This window comes from Polypterus senegalus, chromosome 3, assembly GCF_016835505.1.
Source record: "Polypterus senegalus isolate Bchr_013 chromosome 3, ASM1683550v1, whole genome shotgun sequence".
In the NCBI taxonomy this organism is placed as follows: Eukaryota; Metazoa; Chordata; class Cladistia; order Polypteriformes; family Polypteridae; genus Polypterus; species Polypterus senegalus.
The window spans coordinates 199,303,581-199,320,916 of NC_053156.1; the positions used below are offsets into that span (position 1 = coordinate 199,303,581).

General features: G+C 36.4%; 1 protein-coding gene across 1 annotated transcript in view; it reads left to right on the forward strand.

Annotated features, from left to right (window-relative positions):
* LOC120525770 (MAM domain-containing glycosylphosphatidylinositol anchor protein 1) overlaps window positions 1-17,336 on the forward strand; it is a 1,080,913-nt gene that overhangs the window by 1,003,919 nt on the left and 59,658 nt on the right. The window lies entirely within an intron of this gene.

Consider the following 17,336-nt stretch of genomic DNA (forward strand, 5'->3'; position numbering starts at 1 on the left):
TATATATATATATATATATATATATATATATATATATATATTAATATATATATATATATATATATATATATATATATATATATATATTAAATAACACTCTTCAAGGTGACCAACACTTTAAAACATATTAAATGCACAGTGAAGGTGATACAGTTAACAGGTCACTTATACAACCTAAGTATTATTATGATCTTGACATGTACCAACTTCATTCCCATGTACATTACACTCAATGATTTTCAACCTTTCATTCTTCCTTTGATAGATAGTAAGGAAAAAAGTGGTTTATTAGTAGAAAAATAAACAAACCTAGAAATTTGTGTCACCATTCTTGTACTTCTTTCTCTCTGACTGTTCTTTTGTCCCAGGTGCACAGAGTGGAGGCATTTCTATCTCTTTTCCGTTACATTCTGTTTCTGCTCATCTCCTTATTACAAGAAATCTCTTGCGTATCCTTCACTGCTACATCTTTCCATTTGATTTATATCTTTCTCTATGTTCTCTTAGCAACTCCATCTATAATACTCTGCTTTACATACTTTTTTCGTCTTCTCTTTATATGTATCCACTAGGCCTGGGTAAAAATATCAATATTCTGATTAATCATTATTTTTCATTTAAACAATTCGATATCAATTCCTAAAGTCTTAATATCTTGCTTATCTTCATTTTGCCATCCGATCCAGTAGATGGCACTAATGTGCTTGTTAAGGCTTTTCATGGAAAAAAGCACTTTGCATGAAATGATGTGTCCTCTTTAACTGAAATCAGCATCTTAGACACTTAAATCAGATGTGTGGACTTACTACAGATTGAAACAGTGTGTTGGTGAAGAACAACTGGCTAAAAACAAAGCCATATTTAAACTGTGCAACTCAGAAGTTAATAATTGTTGTAACACCCAGAAACGCTTTTTAGCTACAAGCTTCCGTTTAAGACTTGTCGTGCCCACAAATAAAACAAAATCTATAGTCAGACCCACTTATGGACACATTTCACAAAATATATGTGACCCATTCCAATTAAATACAACAGTTACTTGTGACTCACTGGCAGTAACCTGTGACTAAAATAGATTGAAAACTCTGATGTAGAGGGTTAAAATGCAAAACTGAAGCTGGAAGCAGATGAATTAGAAATATGGTGGGTCAATTATTCAGAGAAACATAGCAGTGAAGGAAAAACTGGAGAAAGCATAGAAGAATATTCTGTGACAAAAAGATAGCTGTGAAGATAAAAGGAAAAATATACAATATGGTAATGAGGCCATATAGTATGTTGCTCAAACAGTCCAGTGGGATACAAGTAGAAGGGAAGGTGCCTGCTAATCTACATGTTAAAGAATTGCAATACTATTCTGTGCAAATAATTTTACATTGAAAGTTATAGAGTTTAATACATAAAACATTCTTCAGACCCTTAGTCTCATGTCATTAGCAAACAGTAAGCAGAAAAATGGTTAGAAATCAGACAGTCAGTGAAAGTGTTTTGGGGAGAGCTGGTGGAGTTATGTGTTGTTTCGGGATAAAAATTCTATTTGTACAAAATAAATTATTATGAAACACATTGAAAATTGTCCACAAAGCAGGGAAGAAATTGTATAGCTAAGAGATTAAAAGGTCAAAGGGACTGAGAAATTTTAATCAAAAATACAGGCAAGGGTCGAAAAATAGCAAGGTCAATAAAAAATATCTGGTCAAAAATATAGTTAATTGCATTAACTAAACATTTTTAAAGCATAAAGCTACTGAAGAAGACCTTTGTATAAATATTTTAAAGCTAGGTTCCAGAAAGTATGAATTTCCTTCCCAACCAAGCACAGCATGATCTGTGACATGACTACTTTCATTTTGGAACTGAATAATCTTGTTAAGAACTCTGCCATACCCTAGAGTATCATTTGCAGACAACTCAAGTTCTCATCAGTTTTTTCATATTTTGTTTTGTAATTCTGAAGAACTGAAATATATCCTGAGTGTGATCTGCATCTTTATTTGTCAATATATAAAGTATGTGTATATTTATGTCTTTTCTACGTAAGTATATGTTTGTCATTTTTTACTACCTCCTTTTATCTTATTTTCTTATTATTATAATTACTTACTAGGGGGTTGTGCCCCCTGCTAGCTTCGCTAGCCAACCCCCGGGCAGGCGCTATGTACTAGCCACTTCACGCCTCTACCGCTCATGTAGAACTAACTATTGTACATTACAGCTAGTAATTAACCATAGAAAAAATAGTAAAAGGTAATAAATTGAAAGAAAATTATGTTTCATGTTGTATTAGAGGCATTCGTTGAATTATACGTTTTTGTTCTGTTTCGCTTTGAAATTAACACGCAAATACTTTTTAAACTTACTTTTTTACTGTAAAACTTCAGTAAAAACAATATTTGGAATTAAGCTTTTGTCGATATCGCATTGAATTTTGATTCCGTGTTTGGACTCTCATTGTAACAACGCAACGTATAACTGCCCATGAGTGAACAGCATTTCTTTCTCTCTAATAAATAAACTAACTTTTTCGAACGTCTGTCCCTGTGATTTGTTAATTGAAATAGCAAAAGCTATTCTAATGGGAAGCTGTAAACGTTTTAATACAAATAGCATATCAAGATCTCCTTTGGTGTCTGATGTTATCCACAGAAGATGTACTACATTACCTTTCTTGTCGCCTGTTAAAATTGTACATGTCAGAATTGTTCAACCAATTTTGAATACAACTAATCTTGTCCTAGTGCATAGTCCATCACTCATACATAAATTACGCAATAACATTACGATACATCCTTCTTTCAACAGTAATTCGGCTGGTGGAAGACCGGACAGTGTTAACGGTTCTAGTTATTCTACAGGATATTATAAGTTGATGTTTTCATCTTATGCACCATCACCACCAACTGTTTCAGCATAGTCTAATGATACGCATTTAACCAATTTGCCATCTAACTGATTGACAATTTTCGTGTCAATTCATTTGACTTTATTGTTTCTCGGTGCTAAAATTGCCTGTGTACTGATTTCTTCAGTTGATAACCCTTCAGGATGAAATTCTTCATTAAGATTTGGACACAATAAGTCTTCTTTTATTGGGAACTTAAAGTGAGAAAAATGTAAAAATTTATAAAATGTGAGAGTGCAGGAACTATGTCTGACAAAAGCATTTACACGAATGAGAGGTGAGAGGACCATGGGCATGGGCCGTTAACCGGAAATGGTTGAGAGGAGGGCGGTACTTGAAAAAATCTCTTGGCAATAGTCTTGTCTAATCTGAAAGGAGGGCAGGACTTGAAAAAATCTCTTGGCAATAATCTCGTCTCAAGATTTTCTTTTATAATATAATATATACATATGTGTTACTAGATCCCTTCATTTTACTAGAAATGTATATATTTGTTTCTTTATTTACAGCTGTTTTTCCTGTATATTTATTTTTGTAACATTATGGTCAACATCAATAGGTGTAAAAGAAGCACAAGACAAATAGAAATAGGTTTGGGGATCCACCCTGTATATTGTAAACTCGCTGTTACAAAATAGTGGATTTGTCACTGAGTGGTCTTTGAAGACTGAGTCCAGAACAGGACTAGGTGGGAAAAGCAAGGGATCAGTTTTCATGGCTGTTAGTGGGAAGAAAGAGGAGGGCCCAAGGAGCAGGCAGAAATGAAGTCATTAAGTGGGTGTGGTCTGGAGGTGGAAGTGAAACCTGGTTAGATTCAGGTGTTTTTTTCATCAGATCATTTTCTTTGGTGGAAAGAAAAAACATTAGTGCACTTCATCAACCCCTGATCCTACTTTCCATCCCCAGTTAAGACCCTTGACTGCCTCCCATGCGCATGTGTGTGACACAGGTCAGGTTGATGAGTTATCCTCTTTAAACCTAATTATTGTAATTCACTTATTTTATTTTTTTTCCAATTTTTGGTTAAATCATGCTTTTTAAAATTATTTTAATTTTATTCATAATTTGTTCTGAATATACAATACACATACAGACACACATTATATATAAATATATAGAGAGATCTTATTTAGCTTCTTCTTTATTCTTTTGCTTTTTCATTCTTTTGAATATATAGTAACCAGGTGATAGTTCCACCCATATATAAAGTAATTTTACATACAATTAGTGTTAAAGAGCAACTTTTATTACGTTTAAAGCAGCTAGCTAGGAGATGCATGTTTTGTAGAAACATAGTTATAAACAAAAATGAGGTCTTTCCAATTAACTTAAATTACAATCAAAAACGAATTAAAGCGTTTTGTATGGGTTGTGAATTTGCTTTCAAACCATAGGGCTTAACCGTAATCTTCTTCCTCAGTCTTAATCTGAGGAAGAATAGCAAAGAATCAACCAAAGAATGGCAAAAATTGTATTATTTTACCACAGCAAAAATCTTAAAATTAAAACTCAGTCTAGATAAAACAGTTACAAGTTAAAAACCAATGCATCCAAATCATGGCTATGTAACTTCTCTTATTCACTGATCAAATCTGTGTTTTGGACAAAGAGACTCCTGCACTGCATTGATATTTATTAGCAACTTTTTATAATGCAAGTCAGAAAGTAAATCCCTATTAACCCATTATTCACCCTTAATGACTTTAAAATAGCAAAGTGATGTGCTGTACACGAGCAAAAACCTCTAATCTTTCTGAAACAAAATAATCCAACAAGGTTCAAAAATTGAGCTGTCATGAAAATATAAAAACCATATGAATTAAAAAAAAATGTTGGAAGCAGAAAAACATTTCTTACGTGCCAAAATAGATTTTCCATTTCTTAATAGTATTTAGCATGCGTTAGTATTATAATGGCAAAAACTTATAATATTTTACTTATAAAATTCAGTATGTGCATTGTTTATTAAACTTCCTGAAAAAAGGTAGTCTGTTATGGCCACATATGTATCGTAATGTGCTGCTCTGACTTAGAAATGCTTTATGTTAGCGGTATGCCTTTTTATTCACCATGGAAGTTTTCCTCATTTATTCTGGTTAGTGTCTACATTCCACCTCAAGCCTGCATTAGTGTGGTGCTACAGATACTGACTGATCAGGTTACGGAGCACAGAGTAAAATTATTCAAACCCCTATTTGATTATTCTAGGGGATTTTAATAAAGCAAATCTTAGCCATGAACTTCCAAAATGTATACAGCACATGAAGTGCCCTACCAGTTACAGAAACACACTGGACCATTGATATACAGTGTTAATGCATGCCTATCTCATCCCCCATTGAGCTTTGGGTTTCTCCAACCACTGTTCAATTAATTTCTCCCAACCTTTAACAGTAAGTTAATATCTCCTAAACCTCTGAGTAATACAATGAGAAGGTGGACTATATAGACAAAGTTGAAGCTGAAAACTTTCATTGACTGTATGGACTGCTGTGTCTTTGAAGATTCTGCTGCTAACTTACATGAACTGGCAGACACAGTAACATCTTATGTTAGCTTTTGTGAAGATATTTGTGTCTCTACCAATACCTGGTTTAAATTTAACAGCAGCAAGCCATGGTTCACTGCAAAACTCAAACCGTGGAAGCTGCCTAAGAAGTGGGATAGAACATTGTTCAGACAGGCAAGAAATCAGATTGTGTTAAAAGAATTACTCTCAAAAGCTGAAAAATCATTTTTTAATCAATGACCTGGCATCTCTGTGGAAAGGACTATAAAATATTAGAAATTATAGGAAATCATCCCCTCATATTGCAGTAAATTACCAGCTGGCTGACAATCTGAATGCATTTTAAAGCAGATTTGACAAGTCCCAGAATACAAACGACATTATCTCCCGAACTCTCAGTGTACAGACTTATATGACTCTCCCCAATTGTACACTTGCCCACTCAAGCTATATTAAATATCTCTGAAGAGGATGTGTGTTGGTTCTTCAAATGACAGCACGCTAAGAAAGCATCAGGTCCACTGGGATATTGGGTAGCACTCCTAGAACCAAGAGGCAGGGAGACATTTGCCAGTGATTGTCTACTAGAAAGAGCACCCATATAGCATTGTTGGACTCAACCTAAGGACATATGAGGAGCCACTCTATGGATCCATCATCCACAAGGGTGAGGGTCAGTCTCAACTCCAGACTGTGGATGGGCATTTGTGAGAAGGATCTAGCAGTGGAGCATAACACAAGCAAGACTGTGAAAACCATATTCAGTCTGCATTTTTTTTAAGTACTAAAATATTAGGATTACAAAATATTTTTAAAAGGATTTCATAAAGCTTAGCTAGTATAATGAGTTTAAAGAAGGAAACCTTTAATTTATTGTTTATCATATTAACAAATAATCTATACAACTCAGAGAAGTCATAAATGTTTCTTCAATGGAAATAACTTGGAAACAAAAAGTTTGCTATCACAATGTTAATGTGATAAAATCATTACTATGATGTAAGATTAGAGTACAATAGCTGCAAATAGAACTAAAATGTTTGACAATGAGTTATACTTGCCGAGCATATTTAAGAATAAATTTAATGTCTCTGTCACATAAATAGAGACGCTTTTAGAGGAATAAATAGTTGGGGTAGGAATGTAGATACACAAAAGATGAAACAATTGTGAACAATGCAGCAATATGCATGTTTTGATGCTTTCTGTACATAGATTTTAGTCTCTGGGGCTGAATAATAAAAAAACGATACCTCAACGGAACTGCACTACAAGTTCTACTTGGCTATTAAATGCTAAATCTCATCTTTAACATACAGTAATGTATTATACATACCATTTGCTTCCTTTTTTTTTTCTTACAAAGCTCTACTATAGTGAATACCATCTCCTCCCATTGCAAAAATATTTACTGTATCTTCTGGTTTACAGTTAAAGTGCTTTGAGATGGCAGTCACCTAAAATAAAGACTAATAGCCTGAAAGTGTAAACCTAAACCCAATGAACCTTTACCAATGTATTTCACAGGTATTTTGTAATACTTCATTCAGTATTGCTGCTATGAATCTGCTGTAGCAGTAAATCAAAATTAGAGTATCTCATGCCATCCTTGATCTAAAAGTGATGCTTCATTTTTTTTTTGGTTTAACTGGAAAAGTATGCCATAGACATAGAGACTTAATGGAAACTTAAGTAACTGTGCTACTGGAATAAGATAAATAAATCAGTTAGAAGCAAAGGCACAGGTCATCCACATCCTGAATGAAGAAAGCATAACAAGATTGAAACAAATATTTGCTTATCCATTCATCCAGATAAAGCTTCTGATATATTACAATTATTTCTATGTGTAGATTTCATTTTTAGATGCTGTTTTTCTACAAGGATAATTACAAATACAAAAGAACAAAATATTTATATTTTTTTGTATACAAGTGAAATATCATTTTTACTGTAGATAATGCCTTTCTTAGGGTTTAGCAACCCATTATAGAGAAATAAAAGTCCATTTTAGGAGGTTAAAAAGTATAAAAATGTTGTATTATTATGGTGAAAGCTAGGGTATTAAGCTAACAATCTCTACCAGGAAGAAATAAAAAAATGCTGCAAAACAAAGTTTAACATGAAAAAAAACACTATACATAAATGAAAATCAAAAACCAAAATCATGTAAATAAAAGTGAAAAACTGCTGTGCAATATATAGTACATTATGTGCAATCCCATTCGAGATGTCTAAATGCAGAACCCATTTATAGATCGGTATTATCTGTTGCAGGCACTGAGTAATTTGCATGTCTGTAGCAATAGAGGAAAAGTTTTTACAAGCTCTTCAGAAGTAGTGAACACATCATCACAAGGCACAACTTACAGCTAATAATATTTTATTCTGCAAACAAACCTTTTTGTTGTGTTTATAAGCAATCACTAAATTGAATTCCTCTAGCTGTGTATGTTTTCTCTGTGTACATTTATCACTGCACACTTTTCTCAGTGCACTCCCATTGATATCACAGTCATCTCTTCACATATCCTACCCCATACAGTTAGAGTTATGTTGTTGCTCTTATTAATATGCTTGGCTTAATGAATCAAATAATTAGCAGCTCTTTCTCAAGATGTTGAACTATATATATTTTGTTAAATGCACATTTATGCTATCTTTGTCACTACCACAGGATTGATGAGTGTGGCTGAAAACACTAATGAATAGACTAATGAATCACCCCCTACAGATACCTGTCTCATCATTAAAATATGCTACCTTATGAATTCTTAGGTTCAATCCTCTACCAGTCAGCCATGGAGTTTACATGGGTTTTTCTTTAGGTATTCTGTTTTTCCTCCCACTTCCAAAAAATGAGGGTGCTAGATTAAATACTTAAATAGTAATAGTGTGCAACTATGTGGCTATGGGTATGTGCACTGGTACCAGCAGGAGACATCTCAAGTCTTTGTTCCACCAAGTTTGGTAATAAGTTTTATTAAAACACAGCTAATCCTTTCATGGTTTAATTTTTACTGTATAATGTGTGACATTCCGTAGCATGTCTGATTATTCACTAAGACTCTTGTCTGTAATCAATAATAAAATGTCATTCTCTAAAAATCGGTTTTAAGCAAGATGCAAAAATCTAACACACCATTAAGATAAATTATTGTTAAACATATTTCTACACATACTTATCTCATGTAAATATAGAAGGATAACCTTTTAAAAATATTAAAGTACTGAGTTAAATTAACTGCAACACTTTATAACGAGTTATTTATACAAGTAGTTTCATATTTCATATTTTACAACATTAACATTTCTAGTCATGTTTATTAAACTGTGTGTTACTTAAATAATCCTTAGTAGGAGTGTTATAATTAGTGCAGTCTTTGGTGGTGGTAACAGCTGTGAAAGATGCTACCTATAGTATGATAATTGGTAATTTACAGGAGGAGGAGGTTAGGAGCATGCTTTGATACAGTGCATTGCCACACCCACCAACTCAGGATCCCAGATTAGGACCCAAGTGCAACCATACAACAGGTGACACCTCAGCACCACACTAGTTCAGATGGCACTGAATAAAGTTAGGTGATGTACCAGAAATAAATTAGTCTTAGTTTTTAGTTGGGATTCAGTGGGTGACAAAACCCAGCCACAGGGGATGCACAATCCAGTGTGTTTCTTCACGCCGGTTACAAACCTGGATAAATGGGGAGGGTTACATCAGGGAGGGCATCCGGTGTAAAATTTTGCCAGATCAATATGTGAACAATAATACTAATTTCCATACCGGATCAGTCGAGGCCTGGGTTAACAGCAGCCGCCAGCAGTACTATTAGCCAACAGGGTGCAGGCGGAAATTGGGCCACTGATGAAAACATATTCACAAGTGAGGAGGTTGTGTTAAGCAGATGGAAAGAGTACTTTGAGAGGCTGATGAATGAAGAAAATGAGAGAGAGAGAAGGTTGGATGATGTGGAGATAGTGAATCAGGAAAAGCAATGGATAGCAAGGAGGAAGTAAGGACAGCTATGAAGAGGACAAAGAATGGAAAGGCCGTTGGTTCAGATGACATCCCTGGGGAAAATGGAGGTGTTTAGGAGAGATGGCAGTGGAGTTTTTAACCAGATTGTTTAATGGAATCTTGGAAAGTGAGAGGATGTCTGATTACTGAAGTATACTGGTACTGATTTTTAGTAGTGGAAGCTAGTTTAAGAAGGAATGATTAGTGGGCAGCATTACGGTTTCATGCCAAGAAAGCGCACCACAGATGTGATGTTTGCTCTGAGGGTATTGATGGAGAAGTACAGAGAAGGACAGAAAAAGTTGCATTGCATCTTTGTGGACATAGAGAAAGCATATGACAGGGTGCCTCGAGTGGAGTTGTGGTATTGTATGAGGAAGTCGGGAGTGGCAGAGAAGTACGTAAGAGTTGTGCAGAATATGTACAGGGAAGTGCGATAGTGGTGAGGTCTGCATTAAATATGACGGATTCATAACATGGAGGTGGGGTTACTTCAGGGATCGGCTCTGAGCCCTTTCTTATTTGCAATGGTGACGGACAGGTTGACAGACGAGATTACATAGGAGTCTCTGTGGACTATGATGTTTGCTGATGACATTGTGATCTGTAGCGAAAGTAGGAAACTGGTCAGGGAGACACTGGAGAGGTGGAAATATGCTCTAGAGAGGAGAGGAATGAAGATCAGTAGGAACAAGACAGAATACATGTGTGTGAATGAGAGGGAGGTCAGTGGAATGGTGAGGATGCAGGGAGTAGAGTTGGCGAGGGTGGATGAGTTTAAATACTTGGGATCAACAGTACAGAGTAATGGGGATTGTGGAAGAGAAGTAAAAAAGAGAGTGCAGGGAGGGTGTAATAGGTGGAGAAGATTGTCAGGATTAATTTGTAACAGATGGGTATCGGCAAGAGTGAAAGGGAAGGTCTACAGGATGGTAGTGAAACCTGCTACATTATAAGGGTTGGAGACGGTGGCACTGACCAGATAGCAGGAGACAGAGCTGGAGTTGGCAGAGTTAAAGATGCTAAGATTTGCATTGGGTGTAACAAGGATGGACAGGATTAGAAATGAGTACATTAGAGGATCGGCTCAGGTTGGATGGTTGGGAGACAAAGTCAGAGAGGCGAGATTGCATTGGTTTGGACATGTGCAGAGGAGAGATGCTAAGTATATTGGGAGAAGGATGCTAAGGATGGAGCTACCAGGCAAGAGGAAAAGAGGAAGGCCTAAGAGAAGGTTTATGGATGTAGTGAAAGAGGACATGCAGGTGATGGGTATAACAGAGTAAGATGAAGAGAACAGAAAGAAGAAGAAGAATTCAGTGGGAGACAAGGTTTAAAATACCTCTGGTCTTGGTGGGTCTGTAATGAAAACTTAAAAAAATAAATATTTTAGCGGATCCATAAAAATAACTTTTAAAAACATGTCATGTTGTTAGATATTGTGAGCAAGCATTTCAAAGGCTGGGTAGAACTGTGCACTTTGAGTGACAGTAGCTTGTTCAGTGGAGACATCCATAGGAAATGAATAAACAGGAGGTAGTAACACTACACTAGAATTGTAACCCGCAGTCAAAAAGGGAAAAAAGGTCCTAACATTACATCTTTACTGGAGAGTCATCAATAGATGGAACAAATGAACTAACAAATTTTATTTGTCCCAAGGTGAAACAGCTTTTACAGAAGCTCAAGACATATAGAATTATAAAAAAGAGGCAACCTTCTTCATGCACACACAAGAATGAAAAAGAAAAAAAAAATACTAACAGTAAACAGGAGGCTGAGAGGCAAAAAGCGGTTTCCAATATGTGAGCAAACAAGCTGACAACTATATAAATGTTTGTGTAATGACATTGCATGTCATAATACTGGTAACCACACAACTGGAAATGAAATGTCATTGCTACCAATATTGCTACAATGGTGGTGTTATGGTGCTGCCAACAACACCAACACTAATAAGAAAACAAAAATGGTGAAGATATCACAGTCCCTATAGCAAAAGAGTAGAACCAGTCCAAAATATTAAACTACACATAAATGAGATCCTGATGAATTACTACAGTGGTATTTTGTGCTTATATCATTTGTTGAATTGCTTCAACAAGATGTGCCATGTTTTTTGTTAAAAATGGGCTATATTTGATGTTTTAGTTGCAGGCTGAAGTGTTCAGATATTGGTGCTGTTTAATGTGACTGGCTGTATTCCTTTATCACCTGTGGTGCTGCCTTACTCTCCCTTACAATGTGCATCTCTTTTGTAACAATTTCCTGTTACACATTGACAATCTCAGCACTTTCGTGTAGTTGTCGAGGAGGTATTTTTAAAACTTTCCAAGTTAGGCCATAGAAGCAATAAGCAACTGTTTTATTGAAATTGAAAAATGGAGTGACCATTAAGAAAATGATCTGTAAATGTACTTGTTTTACTAATGTATGTGGCCAAAAAAGAAATGAAATTTTGTACCCCAGGCAAAGTGCTTTGCCATGTATCTGGACATTAAAAGGTGCTATATATAAAAAATAAAAGCTCAGAAGAGCTTTTTTTCCCCCTCTCTTAACACCAAAATCAAATACTCAGTGCCTTTCACATGAATAAATCTCTTCACTTACTAAATCAGGCTGTCTACAAAGCTGCCAAGTCCAGCCTTTTAGTAGTAAGCCATTGAATAAACACCCAGGGGCCAAGAATTAATAACCACACTAAACCTTAAAGAGGTGGAACATGTTGCTGTGTTATTAGACAATTAAACACTAATTACTAGATCTAAAGGTTACAGTATTCCTTCTAACAATTTAATGGAGGGTTACTGTAGTTATATCTGCTTTCTGACATGTTATTAAATATTTAGCTGTTTGAGCTATTGAAAATATTAGAAAAAAATGCTTGTAATAAATCAAAAAAGTGTTTGCCTAAGGTGTTCAGGGCAGAAGCATTGCAATAGAAGAAGGTGATTAGAGTTCTGCAAAGAAATACCTGCCAGGATTCAAACTCAAAGCAAATGTGAAGCAGAAAAAGATAAAAGCCTCTCCTGCATCTTGACCTCTCAGCAGGAAAACCTTATCCTGGCCCCCTTCTGCTGGTCACCACATTATTCATTTGAAATACATTTATCAAAAAAAGGAGCAAAATGAAGGAAACACATCTTATTTTCATGAAGTGACACAGTCCCTAAAAAGAATCTATGGGTTTACTCCCACATATCCACCTCCAGGTTCCTCTCATAACATGCTTCAAATAGCTTAACAAGCAGTGATTTCAATCTCCCTCTCTCTCTCTAATTACAGTCATTCTACTGTGAACTCTTAATAATTATTGAGGGTTTATTTGCAAATTGTTTTTCAAGAGTACTGCTATTTGTCATAACACAAAAATAATTATAAAATAGAAGACTGAAATTTTACACTCACTAAAGCATTCATTTGGCACAAAGAATGGTAGATTGATGCAACCAGTAATCATTCAATACAGAAATACTCTATTAATGTGATAAAAAAATATAACTGCTAAAAGTACCCTTTCCTCATTAAAATTATAGGCAGTATAATGTTAAATTTCATCAAAATAATCTAGGGTAACAGGGAGCTCTACTTGAATACCAAATACTAGACAGGGTACAACATATAAACAGCAGACACATTCAGGGATCAAACCTGCATGTCTACCAGATTTGTTATGTTTTACCTGTCACTGACAGCTTGAAGCTCAGGACTAGACTTGGATTCCAAATGTATTCAAACTTTTAACACTAGAATGCCAGCGGGAAGTACATTGATCTTCCTAAAGTCAAAGATTCATCAGCTGCATTCTAGCTGTGTCAATGACATCATAATATAAAGAAAATCTCAGAGTAGCAAAATCCAATTATTTTGTACTATATATTTTTGCATCCTAGAAGTGTTTCATTCAATTCATACATGTCATATGGCACCTTGCCCACAAGGTTTACTTCAATGAAAGCCAGAGTCAAAGAGAATAATCAGGGTAGGAAATATTGTCATTCCTGTGGTATTGTATAGCTGGGGATAAGAATTTTGGGTACCCACAGGTGCATAGCCCTTGAAGGAGTACAGACTGCAATTCAGGGTCTTTAAGTCTAAAGAAACTTTAAGGGTAAAATGTGTATCATAGAAATGGCTATAAATTTCAAATACTTCAAGGGGACTCTGAAACGCCTAGCCAAATTATGTCATCATCTGGCTGGCAACTTTAATTTTTTTCTAACTGTTCAGCTCAGAATGAATTGGTCGTCAGACATTGACACAGACTGTAAAACTAATGCATGTGGCACTGTACAACTGAACGATGGTGATATGTCTAGTGTCTTCAGTCATGTAAATCTGCTTTGGGATTCAGTATCTACGTGGCAAAATGATTGCAATCAAGTGGAAGGACAAGAAATACTTTAGCCTTCTAAGCACTGTTTTCAATGCAGCAACTGTCAACATTCGTGTCAGAGGAAATTTGGAAGTCAATAATCCTGCACTGTGGTAGCCTACAATAACACAAGTTTCATGTCAATCTTGTGGATCAAGCACTGACATTCTACCATCTTATGTACAAGCAACTGAAAAAATATAAGAAAAGTGCACAAAGAAACATACTTATACTGTCTTGATTAGGATGTTGGGCTGTGCGTTGGTGACTGTTTCAAAACATATCACACACAGGATGTGTACTGAATCTGCCTAGGTACAGCAGTGGACACTACACATAGCTTTCATGCTCTATTCATGTTAACGTTTTGGTATTTCCACATTTCTGGTACATGTAAAAACATTTTTTATTGTTGCAAAAAATTCAGTGTTTTTGGCTGTTTTTTCCATGGGTATATATATGTTAAGGTGGTTATGTCTGCTCAGCTTTGATAGAGTTATGTGTCTGCTTTCGTCTATGAAATCCTGCACTGTTTCTGAACTTCATTTCATGGTTCACATCCTGGTCTTTGTTAATTATCTCGTGTCTTTAGGTTGTTTGTTTCATTTTCACGACCTCTCCTGATTCCCTTTCCATGTAAAACTGCTGCTACCTTTTGCAGTCAGTACAAATTGGGATTAAGCTGTGACCTTCTGAGAGACAATTACATATGAGCAAAGACGAGGTAAAAAAAAAACTGTATCAGTTTCCCATTGTATCACCATGTAAGATTGGGTATCAGAGGAGCTATCGCGTTTCCTTGGGGTGCATTCAGTCCCCCTCTTCACAACGCGAAGTTGGCGTGGAGTGCAGGCAAAGCCCCCCAGTGTGTATGTATATATATATATATATATATATATATATATATATATATATATATATATATATATATGTATTTATATATTATAAAAAAGAGCAACAGACAGTATAAAGGGTTGGGGTTTTCCGGCCCCGTATATTGCAGACAATTCCACAAATTTTCAAAAAGAACAGGTCAAAGATATAAACAAAACAGTTCATATGCACAACGCCTTTCAGAGGCGACGGCGGCAATTTTATAGAGGCGGGGCCGGAAGTGGAGGAATGCTGGGAAGGAACCGTGAGGGAGGATGGGACTGCTGACGTCAGGAAAGATGGCGGAGGAAGGGTGGAATTGGACGTACTGTGGGCAGGCTATGATGGCGGAGCGTCTCTTTTTCTGGAAGACAAAGGAGAAAGGTTAGTACCCCACCACTCCCCGCCGGCGAACGTCTTTCGAAGCAGTTTGAGATCCGTCCGCGGCCTCCTACTCGCGTATGCGTGACTATATATATATATAGATAGATATATTATATATGTATATGTATGTATATATGTGTACAATATGCATCATAACAAAATTAGATAGGTGCATAAATTTGGGCACCCCAACAGAGATATTACATCAATACTTAGTTGAGCCTCCTTTTACAAATATAACAGCCTCTAGACACCTCCCCTTTGAGTGTCAGGATTCTGGATGGAGGTGTTTTTAACCATTCTTCCATACAAAATCTCTCCTATTCAGTTAAATTTGATGGCTGCCGAGCATGAACAGCCTGCTTCAAATCATCCCATAAATTTTCGATGATATTCAAGTTAGAGAACTGTGATGACCATTCCAGAACATTGTACTACTCTCTCTGCATGAATGCCTTTGTAGATTTCAAACTGTGTTTTGGGTCATTGTCTTGTTAGAATATCCAACCCCTGCATAACTTCAACTTTGTGACCTGATGCTTGAACATTATCCTAAAGAATTTGTTGATATTGGGCTGAATTCATCTTTAACAAGGGCCCCAGTCCCTGAACTAGCCACACAGCCCCAGAGCATGATGGAACATCCACCAAATTTGACAGTAGGTAGCAGGTGTTCTTCTTGGAATGCTGTGTTCTACTTCCACCATGCAAAGCGCTTTTTGTTATGACCAAATAACTCAATTTTTGTCTCGTCAGACCAAAGCACATTGTTCAAAAATTAATCTGTCTTGTCTAAATGAGCCTTTGCATACAACAAGCGACTCTGTTTGTGGCATGAGTGCAAACAGGGCTTCTTTCTCATCACCCTACCATACAGATGATCTTTGTGCAAATTGTGCTGAATTGTAGAATGATGTACAGATACACCATCTGCAGCAAGATGTTCTTGCAGGTCTTTGGAGGTGATCTGTGGGTTGTCTGTAACCATTCTCACAATCCTGCACATTTGCCACTCCAGTATTTTTCTTAGCCTGCCAGACCTGGGTTTAACAGCAACTGTGCCTGTGGCCTTCAATTTCCTCATTACATTCCTTACAGTTGAAACTGACATTTCAAACCTCTGAGATAGCTTTTTGTAGCCTTCCCCTAAACCATGATACTGAACAATCTTTGTTTTCAGATATTTTGAGAGATGCTTTGAGGATCCCATGCTGTCACTCTTCAGAGGAGAGTCAAAGGGAAGCACAACTTGCAAATGACCACCTTAAATACCTTTTGTCATGATTGGACAAACCTGTCTATGAAGTTCAAGGCTTAACGAGCTAATCCAACCAATTTGGTGTTACAAGTAATCAGTATTGAGCATTTACATGCATTCAAATCAGCAAAATTACAATGGTACCCAAATTTTTGCACAGCCAGTTTTTCACATTTGATTTAATTTCATACAAATAAATACTGCTTCAGTAAAAATCTTTGTTCGGAAAACACACCAGTACTCAGATGATCCAAGGAAATGAAAGACATACCACTGTTATCTTTTTTTGTTGAAAGTAGAGTAAATTATTTTGCAGGCTGAGAGGGGTTCCCAAACTGTACTGCCAATTTGGGGTTAAATAATTCATACTAGCCAACCCGTGGCATACCATACGCCGCATAATCAGGACGGTTTTTTAATGATTTTTAAGCACAGGGAGAAAATTTACATTTGAAAAATCGGTAATGTAATAAATCAGCAAGAAAAACAACATTGTATCAATGCACGGAACGAACCAACATACAATCGCCCGTGCGGAGGAGAGGAGAAGGACGTCCATTCTGCTCACTCCGTCATGCTAGTTTGCTGATTTCTCGTTCAGTATCCACTGCCTGCTCATGTGCCCACCTCCAACTCGTCACTCCAGTCGTTGTCGTCTTTGCACAGTCCAGATGCACCTGTGACTCACGTAGACTTTTCATTGCTCTGTGCGGTTTTGGCTGCCTTTCTATATATAATCCACCAAGACACCCGACCACGGTGGTAGCGAGGTGGGAGGGGGGTGTGTACAAAGTGCAAGAGCATCTAAGAAGACACATGTTTGTCGCGGATGCAAATTGCTGTATGTAGCGTGTAAAACAGTTTGCTATGGTGCACGCGGTCGTGTGTCGTACCCGAAAACTCGTTTTTTAAAGACTGCTCATTTGATTGTGTTTTAACCTCAGTTGTAAAGGAATGTTTTAAGGATCCCATGGGATACCCCTCGCAAACCGTTTTACACACTGCATATGGCGA